The sequence below is a fragment of the Alligator sinensis genome, unplaced genomic scaffold (genome assembly GCF_000455745.1).
Source record: "Alligator sinensis unplaced genomic scaffold, ASM45574v1 scaffold506_1, whole genome shotgun sequence".
NCBI classification, from domain to species: domain Eukaryota; kingdom Metazoa; phylum Chordata; order Crocodylia; family Alligatoridae; genus Alligator; species Alligator sinensis.
Window position 1 is genome coordinate 336,756 of NW_005842215.1, and position 9,958 is coordinate 346,713.

A 9,958-nucleotide genomic window follows, 5' to 3' on the forward strand; every position below is an offset into this window, starting at 1 on the left:
CTGCTAATACATACCAGTATGCTGTTAACATTTTTTACAACGACATTACATTGCTGAGTTATATTCAGCTTGCAGTGCACTATAAACCCCAGGTCCTTTACTGCAGTACAGCAGCCTATATACAGTAAAAGCTTTGACATAAGTGGGGTGCCGGTTATCTAAAAATTCTGGTTATCTGAGAGTTATACCAACCCCACGCCACAGTGGCAGCCCACCCTGCCCCATGCAGATCCCTTTCTCCTCCCCCTGCAGACTCCCGGCAGCTCCTCTATTGGCAGCATCACTAACTAATGTAAACAACAGAAATACTTGATATGAATGCCAGATAGACTCGGCAAAGATTCTGGTTGCTAAAGTGAGGATTTGTATTGGGAGATATTGGAAATTCTGGTTAATAGAGTATTCCAGTTAGTGAAATGCCAGTTAACACAGCTTTTACTGTAGTCATTGTTCATTTTGCATTTGTGCATTGGATTGTTCCTTCCCAAGTATAATATTTTGCTTACTACACTTATTCTTACTGAACTGCTTCCCATTTATTGCAGACCAGTTTTCCAATTTATCAAGGTCATTTTTAATCCTAAACCTGTCCTCCAAGGGGCCTGTAACCCCACTCAGGTGGGAAGAATTGAGGCATATTTTTGAAGTAGACAAGGGCTCCATCGCATTCTCATACTGCTATACACACCTAGTACAAAGCTTCTTCATGTCTCCAGTGCTGAGTGATGCCAGGTTGTGGTTTGGCAATGGAAGCAAAACATACATGGGAAACCAAGCATGAAATCTGCAAACATGCCTAATCTATCAAAATGTACATGTATTTCAAGCCATCAAAAGTCACTGGGACTTAGGCACTTGTGAAAATTTTACCCTTGACTGAGACCACCAACTCCACTGCACTATTAAAAGCAAGTTATGCTGTTATTCAGGTCTGCAACTGGTTTGTTTTTAAAGGGGGAAGAGTTCTCCACAGGACTAGAAATTCAGTTTGGATAAATGCCAAAGATCAGATGTTTATCTGAACCTCCCATGTCTGAAAACTCAATCTGGAAATCTTACAGAAAAGTTCTCTCACAGCTGGCTCTCTGCTCCCATTTGGAATGGTAATAAAGTCAAATCAGTCTCATTGTATTTGGATATTTCTGCTTCTTTCCCAGAACATCCCCATTAGAGCCAGGAAATGCTTAAGTACATATAAATAAAAAGAGGGAACAGAACGTTTTCAAACTTCAAAACTTGTATCAACTGGTATTGCTAAACCCTGGGAGTTAAGTACAACTATCTTGATTCTCCTCTCCCCAGTATAAATCAGAAGAACTGCCCTTTGGAAGCAAACTGATGAGAAAAAGATTCAGGTCCAGTTATAACACCACAATACATTTGCTGTTGATCCTCTGTAGTCCAATTATATTGTTTCATTATTATAAGACAAAGCAAATTTTGTCCTTCAAGATTTGAAGAGACAAAAAAAGCCTCTTTTCTCTTTCCCTTACCTAAGGTCACCATAGAATTTATTAAATGCATTATGGCTTTTCTTCTTTCCTGAAAAGTCCTGGCTGAAAACAGAATATCAGGCTACACACAATCAATGCCCTAATTTGATATGCAAGGTTTACATCCTACGTACAAATCTGATGAAATCACTCCGATATAATTAGTTCAGTGAATTAGCCTGTTAGACTCTCAGTTCCTGAGGGCAGGGACTGTGCCCCTGTATGTATCTGTACAATGCTTAGAATAATGAGAGCCCCATTTTGGCCTCTGGGAACAACTGCAATACAAAATTTAAAACAACAAAAGAATTGGATAGTCAACAGCACAACAAGTGAAGTGTAGTTTACTGGCATATTTCTAGTTCATACTGGGGCAGTAAATTGGTTTAATTCATTCTGTGCATACAAACCCACAAATGTCATCACGCTTTCACAGAAAATACAATACTGTTTCTACCCCATTTATTGTACCTTTAACATTTGACTACTGGAGTGAAATTTGATAACACACTGTTATAAGGATCACCCACTAATTTTGGCTCTAAACTTACAGAAAAAACTAAAGTCTTGAAGTATTTTTTAAAGAGTGTGCTAATCAAGGAGTAAGAAAAAGAAGAAAGCAAAAAACCCTAGAAAATTGGATTCAGTTAGGGCACTAAGGTGTAATTAGAGGCAGACTTCCTTTCAATAGTATGCCCTAAAGAATTTGGACAGCACCTGTATAGATCATTGCAGTGATGAACTGGAACATTCCTTATACAATTAATTTCTACTCTTAGCCCTGATACTTTAAAGAAAGTTTTCCTTTGACTGGATAAGAGCCAAAGGCTTGCACAGATATTTGGGATTGAAATGCTTGATGAAAGCTTCAGCTATTGTAGTATTTAATCTAGTCCTATTTTTAAATAGACATTATTAGTTAGTGTAGGATGTTCTGTGTACTAGGTAAAAAATATAGGTAACAAATCAGAGTTAGCTTGTCTCTTACTCTTCAAACAAACCACGTTAGCAGAGAAGGTCTCAACTCCTGGCTGAGGAAGCATCTGCAGTTGGTGTGTGATGCTTCTGCAGCTTAATGAAGGGTTTTTAAACCCAAAAGCTTGCTAAGAAAAAATGTCCAACTATCTGAGTTGGTCTAATAAAAGATATTACATTTACCCAAAGAACCTTGTCTGCCTATGTGCTTAGATGAACACAGCTACAACCTACATCTCCATAAAGCTGTAGAGACATTCACATACTTTGATGCTGGGGAAGGGAGAATGAAAGAAAAAACGTGTTGGTGACTTTCTTTCTAGCATAAGACTTAGAAGAGGAGAAAAAAAATAAGAATTAAAATTGTAAGGACTAGCAGCTCCTAGAGCAAACCAAGCCAGGGAACAAAATTGCAATTACAGTATAAAATCATAGCAAAGAATAGCTGAAAGAGGCAGTATGTCAATGGGATGGTAAGCACAGGCTGAGCAGCAGTGGAAAAGGGAGACATTTGGAAGTCAGTAACCAGATATAAGAAAGATTGGTAAATCTTGCTTACAGGGTTACCATATTTTCAGCGGGGGGGTGAAGGGGTGGAATATGACTGGGGGCGGGGGCAATGATATGGCAAGGGACTGCCCATTCTGTTGCCCCTCACTCCCAAGCCACAGGCCCACCCAGCCCTGATGCTGTCCCTCAGTCCTGACCCACAGACCCCAGCCCTGCCAGTGCCCCTCACTCCCAACCCACAGCCCCCTGCTCTCCCCAGCCCTGCTGGAGGGGCCTCAGCTGCCCCCGTCCCAACCAGGCCGGATCACAGTGGCTTGGAGCAAGTCTGGCCCTGGTGTGGGATAGAGGGAAGAGAAAGGGAGGACTGTGGCATACCGCCCCCCTGGGCTGGGGCTGCCATGCCATGCAAGGAGGCCTGGTCATGGCCCACCCCACACCCTCCCGTCCCACAACATCTCCTGGCCACTCCACCCCTATAAGCATGGGCACCAGCCCCTGTGCTGGTGGCTCAGCCACAGACCTCCAAAGGAGCCCCGCCCCCTTCCCCTGCTGGAGGAAGCAGGCAACTCTCCTGCCACCACTTCCCTTCCACAGCCCTAGCCCCAGCACCCCCCTCCAACCCAGACTTACCTGCCTGCAGCTCCTGGGGTGAGTGCAGACACACTTACCTGCCTGAAGCTCCCTGCATACAATCACTCCTCCCCTTGCTCCCACCAGTGGAGCAAAGCAAAAACCTGGACATTTGCTCAGATTTGAAAAACCCACCTGGATGGTGACAGGACTCAAAAAGAGGACATGTCCGGGAAACATGGACACATGGTAACCCTAACTCCAGAATCATGGACCCAGGAAAGGAATGGACATAATTGCAAGTGGAGAGAAGCAAAGTGATATTGAACAATGGGACAGAGCTGAGGAGTATGAAGAAAACCATGATAGCATTCACAGCTACCAAGGGAACAGACATGGTACCATTCAGGAAGGACAACCGGGATGGCAAGCACCTGGTGTGGTAAAAGCACCATCTGGAGAAAAGAGAATGAAGCTGGAGAAGGAAAATTGCCAAATGCGACATCAGTGGACTGGAAAGCACTAGGGGTACACTGATAGATTTTGGGGGCTGATACCGATAGTCAATATTTAAGGAGTCAAAACAACTGATACCAATCCAATTTCTGATACGGCTGCATGCAGCTCATAAGTCTGGTGTAGTGGAAGGGGAGGGGGAGGGAAGGGGTGTGGTGGGGGCAGATCAACACCCCCTGTGGGGAGGAAGGGGGCAGGCACTGCCCAGCCAGAGTGGGGTGGGCGCGGGCCAGAGCTGCAGGTTGTTGGGGGCGTGGATCTCACCGCTGCGTGCACCCTGGGAGGGCAGGGTGGTTGTGCCCCTGGATCTGCGTGGGGCGGGGTGGGTGAGCTGCAGCTGTGGCTCAACAACTGTCTCCCCCCATGCTCCAGGAAGAACTGGGGCTGATCCAGGTGGGCGGCGGCAGCACTGGGGACAGGGCTACAGGGCAGTTACGTCGAAATTTGGGGTGGATGCAGCCCCCTCTGTAGCCCCCTTCCCAGTGTCACTGCCGCCGCCCTTCCTGAGCCCAGCCCCGCCAAGAAACCATTGTCTAATCTCTCTGATAACTACTCAGTCAAATCTGATACAACACAAAACATAACACCTCAACCTGCCACAGATAAAGAAGTGGGGCCACAGCAGCCAATGTCCTGCTGCTATAAAGCTTGTTATTATTTGCTCAAGAGATCCCAGGAAGAGGACTACCTCCCCCCAACCCCCCCACTACAGAGGAAGGCAAAACCCTCAGAGTCCATACCAGCCTGACCATGGGGTAAAAATTCCTTCCAGAGATGGAAACCCAACATCAAGTCTAAATCAAGAAGTACATAAAATGTTCCCTGGGTACATGGATGGAGACACCTCATACTTTCCTGAAGATCTTTGTAGATGGCATATATATAGCAGGGTAGCAGATATCAATATTGTGAGTTATCAAGCTTCCTTATTGAATGCTAAAGCTATGGAAGTATAAAGTTTGATGATGAGATTGTGTGGATTAGGACAAATTTAAAGTTCTAGTCTTTCAAGAGGAATCTGATATGATCCTGGAGCCTTTTAGAAAGAAATCTTAATGGTCTCAGAGAAAGAAAGCAATAAGAATTACACTGACCTTTCACATCAGCTGAAAGAAACCTTCACAAAATGGCTGCAGGGAATGGTATTCCCATTATAGAGGAAAAGTAGCTAATGAGAAGAGAGCTACTTTACCAACACTGCATGGTAGCCTTGTAATTGTAGAATAGCAATCACCTCCACAAACCTTCCTCTACAACCACCAGGTCTAGTGACAAAGCTAACTGACCATGATGGGCCAAAAAGCAATGGAAACTCAACAGGAGCAAGGTTGTCATCACCTGGCCCTATGGAACTGGCTAGCTAAAATCTAACTTGAAGATTAAATAATGATTTAACACACTTTCAGGCTAATTGTGACAGTTTAAAAAGGTGTTTTTAGTAAGCTATGCAGATCCTCTACAATATAATGTACAATAAAAGAAATTAGAAAGAAAATCTGAATCAGCATTAATCAGATTAATCCAACATCAAAATGTCATTAGCGATTATATGAGATTTGCCCATGAGAGTAGAATTTAACCTCTTCTGAGCTTTTTGGTATCTTTGTGCTACAGCATCAGTCAAGGATGAGAACAATCTCACTATCTCTTGAAGGAAAGTTGTTTAATTATCACACAGAGAGGTTACAGTCACCATATCTCTATTACTCTCTGAAGACATCTGCTGTGTATATAGACAAAGGATTTGGGGAGTTGTCTAAAGATATTTGTGATACAAATAAAGAATGTTTGGGGAAATTAAAATGCTCACATGCCCTGGGACATCTTATAAAAGATTCTATAATAAACTCCAACAGATAAGTAATAAACCCTACTTGGGGAAAACATTAATAATGCCACTCAGGACTTTACAATCCTCATCTGGTTTGTGGGATATAGTCTATTTGCCACAATGATTTAAAAAAGGATATTTTATTAACAGTGCTCATGGTGGAACTAATTATTAGCACTGAACAATCCCAGTATTGCTCCAAGTTGCAGATGGTTCAGCATGACTTCAATCAGATCTTTTATACTGGTATTTAATCTTTAGTTTTGGCTCTAAGGCATGTGCAGTAGGAAAAGGAAGTGTACTTATATAAAAATATGGACATAACCATAATGTGTGTGTGTAATAGCAACACACACAAATATAGTTGTCTAGCAACACAGACAGACAGGTAGATGAGTTTGTGGGCTGGGGGGGGGGGAACAAATTGTACCCCATGCTAATATCTATTTGATCTATTTAGTTTGCAAATGCTATGCAATTTTTTCGTCAGTTTTGATGCCAAGATGATGGGCATGTGATAAATTAGATTAGGTACAGACTGATACATGCACTCAAAGGCCACATGCAGATGAGCACGGCCATGCGGTTTGTGGTGCTGCAAACACATCTGCAGTGCCACATACCACACAGTGCTGGTTCCCTATAAATATTCTATTTATGATGGTCAAGGCTCAAAACTTTAGATATCTGGTATGATATTTTGTTCCCCAACAGAATTTCTAATGAGGCATGCATGAAGTAGATGCAAATTTATGTTAGATGGAGCAACTGTCCCAAAATTCTCCCAGATGGTTAGGAGAACAGAGATGCCAATGAGATCTTAATAAAGACACTGCTGGGAGATGAGCATGGGAAGAAGGAAGAGTAACAGAACAGCTGACAGAGCAGTGCAGTGGAGGTAGAAGGTTAAATAACTCGCCCTCCTACTTCTAGAGCTGTAAGTATATAGGCAGATAGTAAAGTCTCCACATAGCACAAGTATCTCAGTTGCCCACATTACCTTAGCCATTATCCTATCATTTCCTTGTGCAGGTGTTGCTCTCCTGACTACACCAGCAAAACTTCCAACAGCATCTTTCTTCCCTTGAAATTTGCCTCTTTCACCAGTTGTCTTAGCACAGTAAATATCAAACTCTGACAGGTGCTACCTACTGGACCAGAAATAAGGACTGCTCATTGAAATGCAGTTTGACATGCCATACTTCAGGCACCTTCTAAATGCTTGCTAGAAGCAGAAAAGCAAAAACAATGGTTAATTGCTATTGTTTTGTTTTGTATTAGTCTGTAATGGAAACATTGTGTTCAATAACACAGCATGGTCAGTGATAATGGCAGGTTGTTAATAACAAATTCTAAGAGAGAAACTTACAGACTTCTGAACACCTAGTCTCAGATTTCAACACAAACAGCTTTTTTCCATCATGTGCCCACTACTATGCGACTGATTCAAAAACTAGTGGTGCCACCAGGCCTGCAGCAAGTCAGACAACACTCTCCCCATTTCTGCCAAACTTGGCCTGCAGGACAATCACAAAATAACTTAATTTAATTTCAGGTTTTGCAATGCTATGTCACCTCTTAAAATATAATATTACCTTACATCATGACAAGCAATGCTATACCCATATGAATTCACATCACCTCTATTTTAAAAGGTGATCTAGATAAGATAAAACAAATTAAACCACCACACATGCAACCTGGGCATGTGCCCTTTCTCTACAATCTGTACAAAGACAACATGACTATTCAGGGATAATAGAAAGTATTATATTCTTTTTCACATTGGGAGAACTGAAGTGATCAAATTCTGTTTCATGACAAGGAAGCCCTCTTGGGGCAATATGCAAGTTCTCACACTAGAGGTGAAGAAGCAAAGGATAGGAATCTAATAAATAAACCTTCTCTGTCTAACATTTCCTAGTGATTGCAGTTCAACGAGCATTAAACAACAGTTAAAAAAACTAACAAAAAATCTCTCTCCCGGCTCTTTGCTCAATTCTGTTTCTTGGTCCTAAGGATTTTATAATTCAGCTAGGTCTCCAGTCACCACAGAGCTTCCCCAGGGGACAAGGCCTTAATTGCTAATATAAGTTCCTAAGAAATGTAAAAGGGTTGTGACAAAACAAGCAGGAGAAGAGAGAAAAGAAAATTGTTTCAGGATTTTTTCAGGTATACTAAAAGGCAAAATGGAAGGCACAACTCATCTCTCCCTTTTGCCCTGCTGCCCCCCCGCCCCAGTTTGTACTTTAAGAGGCAAATGCTTCAGTGTTCATTTTATTGTAGATGCAAACAAATAGATGTAGCTTGAGATTTTTTTGTACTGCCCAACAACAGCAACTAGAAAATAACATTTCCAGACTGATAAATATTTCCACCTGCATCAACTTCATATCCTGTCTTCACCAGGAATCCAGGTGAACAAATATAACACAACAGCTGGGGCACCATCCCAGTTTGAACACAGCAGTTAAAGTTTGACTTTATTCCTTTAATCAGGTAAGGATTATACTCTCCCCAGATTATGAATTAACTGTGTGTCAAAACTACTACTGTCTCATCCCCATTAAAATGTTACCCTACTTGAGAGAGGAAGTGAGCCATGTTAGTCTGAGGTGAGGAAGAAGGCAGAGCAGGGTGGCACTTTAGAGGCTAATCATTTAGAGAATGTATATGCTTTCATAGACAACAGCCTACTTCCTCAGATGCTATGAAGCCACATCTTAGTACACATGTAGTTAAAGCAAACATTTTTTCTTAGAGTGAACGTACCCACAGAAGGATAATACAAAGAGAAAAGCAGCAACAACTATTATTAGTAATTCCTAGAAATACTGCAGAATGAAGTGCTTGCCAAAGGCAAACTGTCCATGGTGGGGATTTTGGCCAGTCACTGGTGAAACAGCAAAGCTCTGATTGCATTGCTGCTGCTTGTCTCAGCTTGGGACACAAGTAAATTGTAGCTGATGTCTCATAACTGCTTTGCCTGTTTAGAAATGCAAAACTCCAAAACACTTGGTTCAGAGATTATACCTTTTATTAGACCAACTAAGAAATCACAAAAAACCTCTTTTTCTGCAAGCTTTCGGGTGCACACACCCTTCCTCAGGCTCAGGAAAAATTAAAGATGGTAAAGAGTCCCCATAGGTAGAAAATAAACTTCATTTTTGCACAGAGGAAGCTAAGGGTGGAAGTCTGTTCCTCTGGATCCATGAGAGTGTCATGGTAGTAACACTTTCCATGAGAGTGACATTGCCTGTTTAGGTAAGATGTTTGCTAGCTCATACCTACAGCAGTGGCAGGACACTTGATGCTGTAACCAGGGCAAAATGACAGTACAGACAAGGCTAAAATGGGTAAAATTGGTAAGGAGGAAATGTTACTTTGAAAAAGACTCTCAACCTGGAAAGTACATAAACCAAAGGAGAAAGGTTGCACTGAAGTAATTTTAAAATGTAGAAAGCACCTTTTTTGGCACACATCTTTGGTTGATGCTTAATGCATGTCATCAGGACTCACAGTAGAGATGATATCTTTTATTAGACCAACAAGATTTTTGCAAATAAATTGTTTAATTACGTGTCATGTCTTTATGTTTCTATCTCTTCTTTTTTCAGTACTTGTACATAGCTGTTTGAGGTCATGGCTTGCAGGGGTCAAGGTTTTCAAAAGTAAGGGAGGGGGTGGTCGGTCAACTTCTAGTTCCCCTATTTGAAGGCCTTTAAAAGGGCAGAATTTCAGGTAGCAGGTACTTGCAGTTCCTGAAAGAGTCCCCTGTAATATTCCTCAAGTTAAACACCAAGAAAATAAAGCAATCAAAATCCCTAGATGCTTTTCTAAATCTGGGTCAATGACTTCTTACACAGATTGGTCTAATTAAGCCTTTTTATTGGTGATTTTAGCTTAATCCATAATACTAGATTCCTTTTTGCCTCTCCTCTGAGACTTTATATTTCTGTTACTTTGTCTCTCTCTCTTGTTCCTTCTTAAGGACCGTTGCCACAAAAGCACTTACCTTTACATTTGGCTTTCAACTGTAAAGTGTTTTCTTGTTTTCTCTTTC

The 9,958-nt window shown here is 41.8% G+C and overlaps 1 protein-coding gene across 5 annotated transcripts in view; it reads right to left on the minus strand.

Moving 5' to 3' along the window:
- KCNMB4 (potassium calcium-activated channel subfamily M regulatory beta subunit 4) overlaps positions 1-9,958 on the minus strand; it is a 35,278-nt gene that overhangs the window by 1,742 nt on the left and 23,578 nt on the right. The gene's annotated exons all lie outside the window — the stretch shown is intronic.